This window comes from Sinohyriopsis cumingii, unplaced genomic scaffold (genome assembly GCF_028554795.1).
Source record: "Sinohyriopsis cumingii isolate HCF-2022 unplaced genomic scaffold, ASM2855479v2 utg001517l, whole genome shotgun sequence".
Classification (NCBI taxonomy): domain Eukaryota; kingdom Metazoa; phylum Mollusca; class Bivalvia; order Unionida; family Unionidae; genus Sinohyriopsis; species Sinohyriopsis cumingii.
The window spans coordinates 391,981-407,581 of NW_028316009.1; the positions used below are offsets into that span (position 1 = coordinate 391,981).

A 15,601-nucleotide genomic window follows, 5' to 3' on the forward strand; every position below is an offset into this window, starting at 1 on the left:
TTATACCTGCATTTTTCATTTATGACACCAAGCGATCTTGCCAGTGCAAACACAATCCCTTTCCCTACGTAACAGTTCGGGAAAGCATTGTGTACTAAACAGCTGGATGTGATTGACCATAGTTCTTGCTAGACGACTATTGCTATTTCACTGTCAACTTGCTGTGAAGTAACTATGGGAGGTCAATGGCTGATATCAGTTTCAAGAACAAGACAAGCCCGAAACGCGGAATTGAAAAATGTATCCATATATTTAATTAAAAAACCATAATAGCTGAAAAATACGCACCGTTGCCTCAAGTTAAGAAATTTGCCAGGGGCCAATATACGAAACTATCCCCTGCCGTCCGAGCAAACCTATATAGCATATATCCACCGTAAAAGAAACTGAAATTGCAAATAAAGGACTATTTGAAGACATTTCAGTTACTTTTGTAATGTTGAAACATAAGCTATAAAGTTATTCGGAATACTAAGACATCAGCAGTACCATGGCCCTGAATCGTTTTAATTTATTTTCATTACTTAGAGGCACACTTCCTACTCCAGACACAAATGTCAGTTGATAAACGTCAGTAAACGTCAAGAAATCATACTTACCTGGACCAGGGAGTACCGTGATCAGCTAGGCGGTTTCCCCAGGATGAGGCCTTTCCATTGCACTTCGGTTGGGCTGAAACCTGCGATCACCCCAAATGTGGGTGACTCGGGGTCGTTATTTATTAGTGTGGGGGTCTGCGTTCGCGCTAACCCCTGATAATTCAATTAAAAATAACCAATAATCTCAAGCTTATGACAAAATTAGTCTGGATGTCTCTGATTAGCACGTGCCAATCGATAATGTTATTATTTCTTACACTGCTCTTTCAAGGGGTGGGTACCCCGGGTGGTCTAAATAGCCCACCATTACGGATCGCGGCCATCTCACCTGTCTGCGTGTGTTTGAGTTTCGGATTTGGCCCATGTGGTTATCAGAGAAAGCTTGCCAGTATGTTATCATGGGTCGGGAGTTCTTTCCGTTCAGTTTTCTTCTCCCGGGTTCTTCCTCCACCATTTATATTGCCTGCCATGCATAGCCTATCTTGTGCTGAAAAATGCATTAAACCCTACAACAAACAACTTTCAAAGAGAAATCTCACAACGAACGTGTGAAATATCTTTGAGTAACAGCGATCCAGCATATTTGTGAGAGAAAGAAAGAAAGAAAGAGAAATAAATGGAAACATGCTTACTGGATTCGACGAAAATCAAGTTTTATTTTCTCAGAACTTCTCTGCAGTAGAGAGAGAGAGAGAGAGAGAGAGAGAGAGAGAAACAATATCTTCAAATAACAGGAACAACTTCGTTAATACAGCAAGCTTGTTGTCCTTATCAAAAGCAGTGACAGCTTCATCATAAGTCTCATTGTAGAGATCATCTGCATCACCAGTTACTTCTGTATCAGCAGCACTTTCAACAATCCAAAGCTTCTAGACTCGGAGTACGGCGAAGCGTAGCTGGCCAATCAGTGGCACAAAGATTTCAAATTTAATAAAACAGAGGAAACAAATAGTAGTATTCCTTTGACCTGACAAGTCGATTTGCAGTGGTTCATAGCAAAAGAGGTTGATGCACTGCAACCTCAAATTTATACCTGCATTTTTCATTTATGACACCAAGCGATCTTGCCAGTGCAAACACAATCCCTTTCCCTACGTAACAGTTCGGGAAAGCATTGTGTACTAAACAGCTGGATGTGATTGACCATAGTTCTTGCTAGACGACTATTGCTATTTCACTGTCAACTTGCTGTGAAGTAACTATGGGAGGTCAATGGCTGATATCAGTTTCAAGAACAAGACAAGCCCGAAACGCGGAATTGAAAAATGTATCCATATATTTAATTAAAAAACCATAATAGCTGAAAAATACGCACCGTTGCCTCAAGTTAAGAAATTTGCCAGGGGCCAATATACGAAACTATCCCCTGCCGTCCGAGCAAACCTATATAGCATATATCCACCGTAAAAGAAACTGAAATTGCAAATAAAGGACTATTTGAAGACATTTCAGTTACTTTTGTAATGTTGAAACATAAGCTATAAAGTTATTCGGAATACTAAGACATCAGCAGTACCATGGCCCTGAATCGTTTTAATTTATTTTCATTACTTAGAGGCACACTTCCTACTCCAGACACAAATGTCAGTTGATAAACGTCAGTAAACGTCAAGAAATCATACTTACCTGGACCAGGGAGTACCGTGATCAGCTAGGCGGTTTCCCCAGGATGAGGCCTTTCCATTGCACTTCGGTTGGGCTGAAACCTGCGATCACCCCAAATGTGGGTGACTCGGGGTCGTTATTTATTAGTGTGGGGGTCTGCGTTCGCGCTAACCCCTGATAATTCAATTAAAAATAACCAATAATCTCAAGCTTATGACAAAATTAGTCTGGATGTCTCTGATTAGCACGTGCCAATCGATAATGTTATTATTTCTTACACTGCTCTTTCAAGGGGTGGGTACCCCGGGTGGTCTAAATAGCCCACCATTACGGATCGCGGCCATCTCACCTGTCTGCGTGTGTTTGAGTTTCGGATTTGGCCCATGTGGTTATCAGAGAAAGCTTGCCAGTATGTTATCATGGGTCGGGAGTTCTTTCCGTTCAGTTTTCTTCTCCCGGGTTCTTCCTCCACCATTAATATTGCCTGCCATGCATAGCCTATCTTGTGCTGAAAAATGGCATTAAACCCTACAACAAACAACTTTCAAAGAGCCATCTCACAACGAACGTGTGAAATATCTTTGAGTAACAGCGATCCAGCATATTTGTGAGAGAAAGAAAGAAAGAAAGAGAAATAAATGGAAACATGCTTACTGGATTCGACGAAAATCAAGTTTTATTTTCACAGAACTTCTCTGCAGTAGAGAGAGAGAGAGAGAGAGAGAGAGAGAGAGAGAGAGAGAGAAACAGTATCTTCAAATAACAGGAACAACTTCGTTAATACAGCAAGCTTGTTGTCCTTATCAAAAGCAGTGACAGCTTCATCATAAGTCTCATTGTAGAGATCATCTGCATCACCAGTTACTTCTGTATCAGCAGCACTTTCAACAATCCAAAGCTTCTAGACTCGGAGTACGGCGAAGCGTAGCTGGCCAATCAGTGGCACAAAGATTTCAAATTTAATAAAACAGAGGAAACAAATAGTAGTATTCCTTTGACCTGACAAGTCGATTTGCAGTGGTTCATAGCAAAAGAGGTTGATGCACTGCAACCTCAAATTTATACCTGCATTTTTCATTTATGACACCAAGCGATCTTGCCAGTGCAAACACAATCCCTTTCCCTACGTAACAGTTCGGGAAAGCATTGTGTACTAAACAGCTGGATGTGATTGACCATAGTTCTTGCTAGACGACTATTGCTATTTCACTGTCAACTTGCTGTGAAGTAACTATGGGAGGTCAATGGCTGATATCAGTTTCAAGAACAAGACAAGCCCGAAACGCGGAATTGAAAAATGTATCCATATATTTAATTAAAAAACCATAATAGCTGAAAAATACGCACCGTTGCCTCAAGTTAAGAAATTTGCCAGGGGCCAATATACGAAACTATCCCCTGCCGTCCGAGCAAACCTATATAGCATATATCCACCGTAAAAGAAACTGAAATTGCAAATAAAGGACTATTTGAAGACATTTCAGTTACTTTTGTAATGTTGAAACATAAGCTATAAAGTTATTCGGAATACTAAGACATCAGCAGTACCATGGCCCTGAATCGTTTTAATTTATTTTCATTACTTAGAGGCACACTTCCTACTCCAGACACAAATGTCAGTTGATAAACGTCAGTAAACGTCAAGAAATCATACTTACCTGGACCAGGGAGTACCGTGATCAGCTAGGCGGTTTCCCCAGGATGAGGCCTTTCCATTGCACTTCGGTTGGGCTGAAACCTGCGATCACCCCAAATGTGGGTGACTCGGGGTCGTTATTTATTAGTGTGGGGGTCTGCGTTCGCGCTAACCCCTGATAATTCAATTAAAAATAACCAATAATCTCAAGCTTATGACAAAATTAGTCTGGATGTCTCTGATTAGCACGTGCCAATCGATAATGTTATTATTTCTTACACTGCTCTTTCAAGGGATGGGTACCCCGGGTGGTCTAAATAGCCCACCATTACGGATCGCGGCCATCTCACCTGTCTGCGTGTGTTTGAGTTTCGGATTTGGCCCATGTGGTTATCAGAGAAAGCTTGCCAGTATGTTATCATGGGTCGGGAGTTCTTTCCGTTCAGTTTTCTTCTCCCGGGTTCTTCCTCCACCATTTATATTGCCTGCCATGCATAGCTTATCTTGTGCTGAAAAATGGCATTAAACCCTACAACAAACAACTTTCAAAGAGCCATCTCACAAAGAACGTGTGAAATATCTTTGAGTAACAGCGATCCAGCATATTTGTGAGAGAAAGAAAGAAAGAAAGAGAAATAAATGGAAACATGCTTACTGGATTCGACGAAAATCAAGTTTTATTTTCACAGAACTTCTCTGCAGTAGAGAGAGAGAGAGAGAGAGAGAGAGAGAGAAACAATATCTTCAAATAACAGGAACAACTTCGTTAATACAGCAAGCTTGTTGTCCTTATCAAAAGCAGTGACAGCTTCATCATAAGTCTCATTGTAGAGATCATCTGCATCACCAGTTACTTCTGTATCAGCAGCACTTTCAACAATCCAAAGCTTCTAGACTCGGAGTACGGCGAAGCGTAGCTGGCCAATCAGTGGCACAAAGATTTCAAATTTAATAAAACAGAGGAAACAAATAGTAGTATTCCTTTGACCTGACAAGTCGATTTGCAGTGGTTCATAGCAAAAGAGGTTGATGCACTGCAACCTCAAATTTATACCTGCATTTTTCATTTATGACACCAAGCGATCTTGCCAGTGCAAACACAATCCCTTTCCCTACGTAACAGTTCGGGAAAGCATTGTGTACTAAACAGCTGGATGTGATTGACCATAGTTCTTGCTAGACGACTATTGCTATTTCACTGTCAACTTGCTGTGAAGTAACTATGGGAGGTCAATGGCTGATATCAGTTTCAAGAACAAGACAAGCCCGAAACGCGGAATTGAAAAATGTATCCATATATTTAATTAAAAAACCATAATAGCTGAAAAATACGCACCGTTGCCTCAAGTTAAGAAATTTGCCAGGGGCCAATATACGAAACTATCCCCTGCCGTCCGAGCAAACCTATATAGCATATATCCACCGTAAAAGAAACTGAAATTGCAAATAAAGGACTATTTGAAGACATTTCAGTTACTTTTGTAATGTTGAAACATAAGCTATAAAGTTATTCGGAATACTAAGACATCAGCAGTACCATGGCCCTGAATCGTTTTAATTTGTTTTCATTACTTAGAGGCACACTTCCTACTCCAGACACAAATGTCAGTTGATAAACGTCAGTAAACGTCAAGAAATCATACTTACCTGGACCAGGGAGTACCGTGATCAGCTCACGCGTAAGCTCATCCAAAACAGAGTAGTTCTCAAAATCATTTTGAGTTAACATTCCACGTTCATTTAAAATGTATCGCCGTTGTGAAGTGAACGTCTCAAACTATGTCAACAGTGATGTTTATCTTCGTACAGTACGAATTGAGGGTCGTATGTCTCGAGAAGATGCGCTCAGGAAACTGGAACTTGCTGGTGTAGAGATTACTGACCTTGAAGGGTTTTACAGAGAAGGTGAAAACACCCCATGGCATGCTGTTCTCCGTTCGCAAGAGAAAGCAAAAGGAGTTACCGGAGACGGTATTAAATACATCGCAAATCTGATAATAGATCTTAGAGTACACTGGCTGCCCCTTTTTGTCAATGATAATATCATCAAAGAGGTCCTGAAGGAATATGGACAGATTCTCGAGATAACTAGGGACAAAACCATTATATCCAAGGACAAGATGATCGAAAATGGCACTAGGATAGTCAAACTTCGCACCACAGAATTTGACAGCCGGAACATACCACACATTGTGTCACTTGGAATGTGTGGGATGCTGATCACCATGAAAGGGCGCCCCCCAATTTGTCTTAGATGCCGTCAATCAGGTCATTTACGTAAAGACTGTCCCGAGAAAGGTGCAAGTTATGCATCTGTAGTAAACAGTGAAAGGCATGTTGTCCCCCAGCCACCTGCACCACGCGAAACAACACAACCTAAACCATCAACATCAGCAGCGCCGATATCTACAGAGAGGAGTACAGTTGATCACCCCACCGCCTCCGCCTCTTCGAATGCTTCAGAAGTGGCGGAGGAGGGAGTATCAACCCAAAATGATGAGAAAGCTGTAGCCCCAGAAAATACAGAGGAGGGACCTAAATCATCGGATAAGAGAGAACTATTTGACTTGGACACATACACGTGGCAAGTGGTCACGTCCAAGAGGTCCAAAAAAAACCACAATGAAGAAGATTCACATATGGACGTGCAAACTTCTTAATGTTGGAATACGCCCTGCTGAGGTATGTGAGAAAGAAACTGGAACGCCCACGGACAATGGAGGCTATCAAATGGACCGGGCACATATACGGACAGTACAATGGACAAGGAATAAGTTTAACGGACTAAATATTTCAGGATGTTTCCTGGTTATAAGTTCTTATTTCCAAAATATCAGGTTTGTTCTCATTCTCCATTATACTTTGTCACATTCAAATTATCATCTTTCTTCATCTCATAGTTCATATATTTCGTCCATAACACTTTATTACTTAATTATATACCCACCCCTATTATGTTATTGTTCAGTAAGTCAATTCTGGTTACGAATAGTATCACCATATACAATGAACTCTACTCATCTCGAGCTCAGACTGACTCGCTCCGTACACCTAGAGTATACAGAGCAGCCCTATCTCACGTGCATGAACGATTTTTAACTTATTCTGGACATGCCAACACAATAAAAAATAACATGAGTACAATTAACGTCCTTACATTAAACAGCAATGGCCTTCGAACCAACACGGATCGAAAACTATACGAGATTAGAAACTTGGTATCTTCACATCATATTGACCTTGTATTTCTACAAGAAACCCATGTAGAAAAAAGAACCCTTACTTCAAAAATTCAAGAGAAATTGCAATGTTGTTGTGCCATATGGAGTTTTGGCTCGAGTCGTTCATCTGGAGTTGCTATTATTAATTTTAATCCTAACATAACTTTTCTAAAATATGAAACTGATTTTGACGGTAGAATAATTTGCGCTGACTTTCAATATAATGATATAACATATCGGGCCATAAATATATATGCCCCCATCCCTGATTCGGAGAAAAGTGAATTTTTTACTTCATTATTCACATATTTAACGGGACAACACAATCTCATTCTAGCAGGAGACTTCAATTGTGTCCTCAACTCTAACCTTGACCGGGTAGGAAATCTAACTAATTACAGCGACAAGTCCGTGCAAGCATTAAAATCTCTTATATCTAACTTTAAACTAATTGACACATTTCGCAAACTGAACCCCTCATCAAAAATGTACACATGGTATCGAAATACACTAGACCAATCATTACCACTGTTAGCGAGCAGACTTGATCGACTGTATGTTTCTAAAAACATAGCAAATTTCATCATTAATTCGACAATCGTTAACTTCACTCAATCTGACCACGATGCAGTAATTTTAAGTATAGCATGCAACTCATCAATATCATATGGTACCGGTTACTGAAAATGCAATAACTCGCATTTAAAACATACCACATTAAAAACTCTCATTACGGACCTAATTCAGAGAGAACTAAGACATCATAACATTACACTAGAATATTGGGATGAGCAAAACTCAAACTTAAAGAAGAAATCATTCGATATTCCAAACAACTTTTGAAAATTAAGAACTCGGCAATTAAATCATTGAAGAAAGACTACCACTATCTAAGACAGAAATATGATTTATCCAATAATGAAGAACTTCTCTTTCAACTACAAGAACTCCGAATGTCTATTAAGGAATTGCAAAACGAAAAATATGTAGGATCAGTCATTAGGAGCAAAGCAAAAATTTTAGATAATAACGAAAGACCGAGCCAATTCTTTTTTCAATTAGAAAATAAAAAGGGTTCCCAGAAAACTATCACTGAAATTGAGTATAATAACGTGACCTATAACTCAAGTGTTGATATTTTAAACTGTTTTAAAACGCTTTATTCAAATCTTTTTACCCCTGAATCAATTGATGAAGATTTATCTGAAGAATTCTTAACTGGGTTACCTCAGTTAAACGCTGAGGATAACCAATTCCTCATTGGATCAATTACTAAAGCAGAAATTTGGAAATCTTTAAATACGATGGAGCCAAATAAATCACCTGGACCAGACGGTCTCACAAAAGAGTTTTACGTCACGTTCTTTGAATGTTTAGGCGACACATTAGTCCGTTTATATAATTTGATCTTTGAATCAAACACTCTGTCTGATTCACAAAAACTATCTTACATTACGTTACTATGTAAGGACCCTCAAAATTCAAATAATATGAAAAATTGGAGACCTATCTCCCTATTAAATTTAGACTACAAAATTCTATCTAAAGTTATTACTAATCGACTTGGAAATGTCATGTCCAAAATAATACACATGGATCAAACATGTGGAGTTAAAGGTCGATCTATATTTGACAATGGTCACCTTATACGAAATATCTGTGACTACATAGAACAAAAAGAATTATCATGTGCATTTATATCCTTAGATCAAGAAAAGGCATTTGATAGGGTTAATTATCAATTTATATTAAAAACATTGGAATCATTCGGGTTTCATCCTGATTTTATTAAATGGATTTCAATTTTCTACACTGATGTTAGTTCATCAGTTATAGTCAACAATTATATTTCGGACCCCTTTTTAATATCAAGAGGAGTTCGTCAAGGTTGCAGTCTTTCCCCCCTTCTATATGTAATAGTGTACGAGCCTTTTGCAATCAAAATTCGAAACGACCCAGAAATTATAGGTATTAAGGTGCCTGGTGCAGCAGAGGCCTGTAAGATCTCTCTCTACGCGGATGATAGTACAGGTTTCTGTTGCACGGACAAATCGATCGAACGATATTTATTTTGGTCTCGCATGTACGATCGCGCTTCTGGTGCTAAGGTAAATTACAGCAAATCCAACGGCATGTTCATGGGTAAATGGCGTAACCGCAGTGATCACCCCTTTGGCATTTCTTGGATCGACAAACAAAAAATTGTAGGGTTTCATTTTGGCAATGATGTAAGTCACGATGATCACTGGAATAAAAATGTTACTAAGTTTATGAATACACTATTACTATGGAAACGTAGAAATTTACCTCTCATTTCTAAATCCCATGTTATTAACCTTTTAGCTTGCAGCAAAATTTGGTATACTGCAACCGTGGCTAATCTACCTAAACACTATGAAATTTTAATAAATAGGAATATCTTCACATTTTTGTGGAATTCTAAATTTGAACCGCTTGCTAGAGCCGTATGTATCAACCCCCTATACGACGGGGGTTTAAACATCACCCATTTGAGATGTAAAATCCAAGCAATACGTATACAACATATACAAAAATTACTCGACGATGAGTATTCAGCCAAATGGAAAGATTTTGCAAGGTATTGGATCGGTTTACAATTAAGGTCTTTCAACCCTAATTTAGGCCTTAACAAATTTACTCATACGCTATATGTACCTGAATTTTATCAAAAATGTATGACCATTTTCAAAACATTTCTTGAAAATAATCCTGATCTCGAGTTTGGTCATGTCCCCACAAAATATTTTTATCAACGACAGTTACAAATCTATGTTCTTGAACCCAAAATAACCAAATTATACGATTTAAATTTCGGCAACATTTGGAAAAATTTGCATAATAAATTTTTAGACCCCATCACTAGAGATGTGTGTTTTAAAATAATACATGATATTTTACCCGTTAACTACAACATGTTCTTAAAGAAGATTTCCAAATCTAAGTTATGCACTTTTTGCGGTGACATTGAAATGACTGATCATTTATTCTTCGAATGCAAATTAATACTCCCCTTACAACAGCTAATTATCAAATGGTTGAAAACACTTTCAAGAAACTCCTTCAATACCTTTTATACATTCCTTAAATTCGGTCTTATCCCGAATGGGGCCTCGTTCCCGAAACCTGAATTCGAGGACTTGTGCCTTTTATTATGCGCTGAATATAAATATGCTATATGGATTAAACGTATACGAGCATATTATTATAAAGAAGTGGTAACCAGCAACACCTTGTTATCCTTCTTTCTCTCAAGATTAAAATGTAGAATCAGAACTGACTATTCCAGGCTTAACTTAGTTCATTTTATAGACAAATGGTGCTTAGCTGGATTATTCTGTTCTCTATTCAATCTTGAATTAGTAATTGACACAAGTCTAGAATAATACAACATACCTTTCATATTAGATAAATCCAATTATATATACTTTTAGGATTTCTTCGTAGCTCTCACTACACAGCCCTGCTGTAACCATGTTTTAATCCACGTCTACCGGTATGCACGTTTAGTGTAGTAATACTTCCAGCCGCACGTGCTAACATTCTGCATTTCATCCCACGAGCTTTTACAGCAATTCACTTGTCAAACAGGTTTACAAGAGGTATAGTGCTTAAATCACTTTGAATACATCTTGCATTTACAATAATATAATGTCGGTTATATTACAAACTAATTTATAATTTCAATATTTCCATCTCTGTATGAAATTATTATATGACTGACAAACTAAATATATATATGTGTATGTGTTTGTGTATATATATATATGGCATACAAATGTATTATGTATAATTGTATTTATTTATTTCATTTTTTTTTCTTCACCTAGGAGATATGCGTTCAACAATTTTGTACGTTCTTGTACATATAAGCGATTTTAAATGCATGCATGGTAAATGTGCACGTCAACGTGTATGTATGTGTCTGTGTGTTTAGGCTTGAACGGATAAGTGGGAAGAACATGTATGGGTGAAGATTGTAGTATAGGATTCGCTTATATATTTTAACATCTAAATACTGAATAAAGATTTTATGAAAAATAAAAAAAAAGGTTTCCCCAGGATGAGGCCTTTCCATTGCACTTCGGTTGGGCTGAAACCTGCGATCACCCCAAATGTGGGTGACTCGGGGTCGTTATTTATTAGTGTGGGGGTCTGCGTTCGCGCTAACCCCTGATAATTCAATTAAAAATAACCAATAATCTCAAGCTTATGACAAAATTAGTCTGGATGTCTCTGATTAGCACGTGCCAATCGATAATGTTATTATTTCTTACACTGCTCTTTCAAGGGGTGGGTACCCCGGGTGGTCTAAATAGCCCACCATTACGGATCGCGGCCATCTCACCTGTCTGCGTGTGTTTGAGTTTCGGATTTGGCCCATGTGGTTATCAGAGAAAGCTTGCCAGTATGTTATCATGGGTCGGGAGTTCTTTCCGTTCAGTTTTCTTCTCCCGGGTTCTTCCTCCACCATTTATATTGCCTGCCATGCATAACCTATCTTGTGCTGCAAAAAGGCATTAAACCCTACAACAAACAACTTTCAAAGAGCCATCTCACAACGAACGTGTGAAATATCTTTGAGTAACAGCGATCCAGCATATTTGTGAGAGAAAGAAAGAAAGAAAGAGAAATAAATGGAAACATGCTTACTGGATTCGACGAAAATCAAGTTTTATTTTCACAGAACTTCTCTGCAGTAGAGAGAGAGAGAGAGAGAGAGAGAGAGAGAGAGAGAGAGAGAGAAACAATATCTTCAAATAACAGGAACAACTTCGTTAATACAGCAAGCTTGTTGTCCTTATCAAAAGCAGTGACAGCTTCATCATAAGTCTCATTGTAGAGATCATCTGCATCACCAGTTACTTCTGTATCAGCAGCACTTTCAACAATCCAAAGCTTCTAGACTCGGAGTACGGCGAAGCGTAGCTGGCCAATCAGTGGCACAAAGATTTCAAATTTAATAAAACAGAGGAAACAAATAGTAGTATTCCTTTGACCTGACAAGTCGATTTGCAGTGGTTCATAGCAAAAGAGGTTGATGCACTGCAACCTCAAATTTATACCTGCATTTTTCATTTATGACACCAAGCGATCTTGCCAGTGCAAACACAATCCCTTTCCCTACGTAACAGTTCGGGAAAGCATTGTGTACTAAACAGCTGGATGTGATTGACCATAGTTCTTGCTAGACGACTATTGCTATTTCACTGTCAACTTGCTGTGAAGTAACTATGGGAGGTCAATGGCTGATATCAGTTTCAAGAACAAGACAAGCCCGAAACGCGGAATTGAAAAATGTATCCATATATTTAATTAAAAAACCATAATAGCTGAAAAATACGCACCGTTGCCTCAAGTTAAGAAATTTGCCAGGGGCCAATATACGAAACTATCCCCTGCCGTCCGAGCAAACCTATATAGCATATATCCACCGTAAAAGAAACTGAAATTGCAAATAAAGGACTATTTGAAGACATTTCAGTTACTTTTGTAATGTTGAAACATAAGCTATAAAGTTATTCGGAATACTAAGACATCAGCAGTACCATGGCCCTGAATCGTTTTAATTTGTTTTCATTACTTAGAGGCACACTTCCTACTCCAGACACAAATGTCAGTTGATAAACGTCAGTAAACGTCAAGAAATCATACTTACCTGGACCAGGGAGTACCGTGATCAGCTCACGCGTAAGCTCATCCAAAACAGAGTAGTTCTCAAAATCATTTTGAGTTAACATTCCACGTTCATTTAAAATGTATCGCCGTTGTGAAGTGAACGTCTCAAACTATGTCAACAGTGATGTTTATCTTCGTACAGTACGAATTGAGGGTCGTATGTCTCGAGAAGATGCGCTCAGGAAACTGGAACTTGCTGGTGTAGAGATTACTGACCTTGAAGGGTTTTACAGAGAAGGTGAAAACACCCCATGGCATGCTGTTCTCCGTTCGCAAGAGAAAGCAAAAGGAGTTACCGGAGACGGTATTAAATACATCGCAAATCTGATAATAGATCTTAGAGTACACTGGCTGCCCCTTTTTGTCAATGATAATATCATCAAAGAGGTCCTGAAGGAATATGGACAGATTCTCGAGATAACTAGGGACAAAACCATTATATCCAAGGACAAGATGATCGAAAATGGCACTAGGATAGTCAAACTTCGCACCACAGAATTTGACAGCCGGAACATACCACACATTGTGTCACTTGGAATGTGTGGGATGCTGATCACCATGAAAGGGCGCCCCCCAATTTGTCTTAGATGCCGTCAATCAGGTCATTTACGTAAAGACTGTCCCGAGAAAGGTGCAAGTTATGCATCTGTAGTAAACAGTGAAAGGCATGTTGTCCCCCAGCCACCTGCACCACGCGAAACAACACAACCTAAACCATCAACATCAGCAGCGCCGATATCTACAGAGAGGAGTACAGTTGATCACCCCACCGCCTCCGCCTCTTCGAATGCTTCAGAAGTGGCGGAGGAGGGAGTATCAACCCAAAATGATGAGAAAGCTGTAGCCCCAGAAAATACAGAGGAGGGACCTAAATCATCGGATAAGAGAGAACTATTTGACTTGGACACATACACGTGGCAAGTGGTCACGTCCAAGAGGTCCAAAAAAAACCACAATGAAGAAGATTCACATATGGACGTGCAAACTTCTTAATGTTGGAATACGCCCTGCTGAGGTATGTGAGAAAGAAACTGGAACGCCCACGGACAATGGAGGCTATCAAATGGACCGGGCACATATACGGACAGTACAATGGACAAGGAATAAGTTTAACGGACTAAATATTTCAGGATGTTTCCTGGTTATAAGTTCTTATTTCCAAAATATCAGGTTTGTTCTCATTCTCCATTATACTTTGTCACATTCAAATTATCATCTTTCTTCATCTCATAGTTCATATATTTCGTCCATAACACTTTATTACTTAATTATATACCCACCCCTATTATGTTATTGTTCAGTAAGTCAATTCTGGTTACGAATAGTATCACCATATACAATGAACTCTACTCATCTCGAGCTCAGACTGACTCGCTCCGTACACCTAGAGTATACAGAGCAGCCCTATCTCACGTGCATGAACGATTTTTAACTTATTCTGGACATGCCAACACAATAAAAAATAACATGAGTACAATTAACGTCCTTACATTAAACAGCAATGGCCTTCGAACCAACACGGATCGAAAACTATACGAGATTAGAAACTTGGTATCTTCACATCATATTGACCTTGTATTTCTACAAGAAACCCATGTAGAAAAAAGAACCCTTACTTCAAAAATTCAAGAGAAATTGCAATGTTGTTGTGCCATATGGAGTTTTGGCTCGAGTCGTTCATCTGGAGTTGCTATTATTAATTTTAATCCTAACATAACTTTTCTAAAATATGAAACTGATTTTGACGGTAGAATAATTTGCGCTGACTTTCAATATAATGATATAACATATCGGGCCATAAATATATATGCCCCCATCCCTGATTCGGAGAAAAGTGAATTTTTTACTTCATTATTCACATATTTAACGGGACAACACAATCTCATTCTAGCAGGAGACTTCAATTGTGTCCTCAACTCTAACCTTGACCGGGTAGGAAATCTAACTAATTACAGCGACAAGTCCGTGCAAGCATTAAAATCTCTTATATCTAACTTTAAACTAATTGACACATTTCGCAAACTGAACCCCTCATCAAAAATGTACACATGGTATCGAAATACACTAGACCAATCATTACCACTGTTAGCGAGCAGACTTGATCGACTGTATGTTTCTAAAAACATAGCAAATTTCATCATTAATTCGACAATCGTTAACTTCACTCAATCTGACCACGATGCAGTAATTTTAAGTATAGCATGCAACTCATCAATATCATATGGTACCGGTTACTGAAAATGCAATAACTCGCATTTAAAACATACCACATTAAAAACTCTCATTACGGACCTAATTCAGAGAGAACTAAGACATCATAACATTACACTAGAATATTGGGATGAGCAAAACTCAAACTTAAAGAAGAAATCATTCGATATTCCAAACAACTTTTGAAAATTAAGAACTCGGCAATTAAATCATTGAAGAAAGACTACCACTATCTAAGACAGAAATATGATTTATCCAATAATGAAGAACTTCTCTTTCAACTACAAGAACTCCGAATGTCTATTAAGGAATTGCAAAACGAAAAATATGTAGGATCAGTCATTAGGAGCAAAGCAAAAATTTTAGATAATAACGAAAGACCGAGCCAATTCTTTTTTCAATTAGAAAATAAAAAGGGTTCCCAGAAAACTATCACTGAAATTGAGTATAATAACGTGACCTATAACTCAAGTGTTGATATTTTAAACTGTTTTAAAACGCTTTATTCAAATCTTTTTACCCCTGAATCAATTGATGAAGATTTATCTGAAGAATTCTTAACTGGGTTACCTCAGTTAAACGCTGAGGATAACCAATTCCTCATTGGATCAATTACTAAAGCAGAAATTTGG

At 38.4% G+C, this 15,601-nt stretch overlaps 4 non-coding genes across 4 annotated transcripts; all 4 read left to right on the plus strand.

Moving 5' to 3' along the window:
* Positions 1-591: 591 nt before the first annotated feature.
* On the plus strand, positions 592-755 carry LOC149772095 (U1 spliceosomal RNA). The gene has a single exon (XR_016417825.1). It is a non-coding gene; the product is annotated as a U1 spliceosomal RNA (small nuclear RNA).
* A 1,462-nt stretch (positions 756-2,217) lies between these two features.
* Positions 2,218-2,381, plus strand: LOC149772096 (U1 spliceosomal RNA). The gene has a single exon (XR_016417836.1). It is a non-coding gene; the product is annotated as a U1 spliceosomal RNA (small nuclear RNA).
* Positions 2,382-3,854: 1,473 nt separating this feature from the next.
* LOC149772097 (U1 spliceosomal RNA) lies at positions 3,855-4,018 on the plus strand. The gene has a single exon (XR_016417848.1). It is a non-coding gene; the product is annotated as a U1 spliceosomal RNA (small nuclear RNA).
* Positions 4,019-11,094: 7,076 nt separating this feature from the next.
* LOC149772098 (U1 spliceosomal RNA) lies at positions 11,095-11,255 on the plus strand. The gene has a single exon (XR_016417985.1). It is a non-coding gene; the product is annotated as a U1 spliceosomal RNA (small nuclear RNA).
* Positions 11,256-15,601: the final 4,346 nt, after the last annotated feature.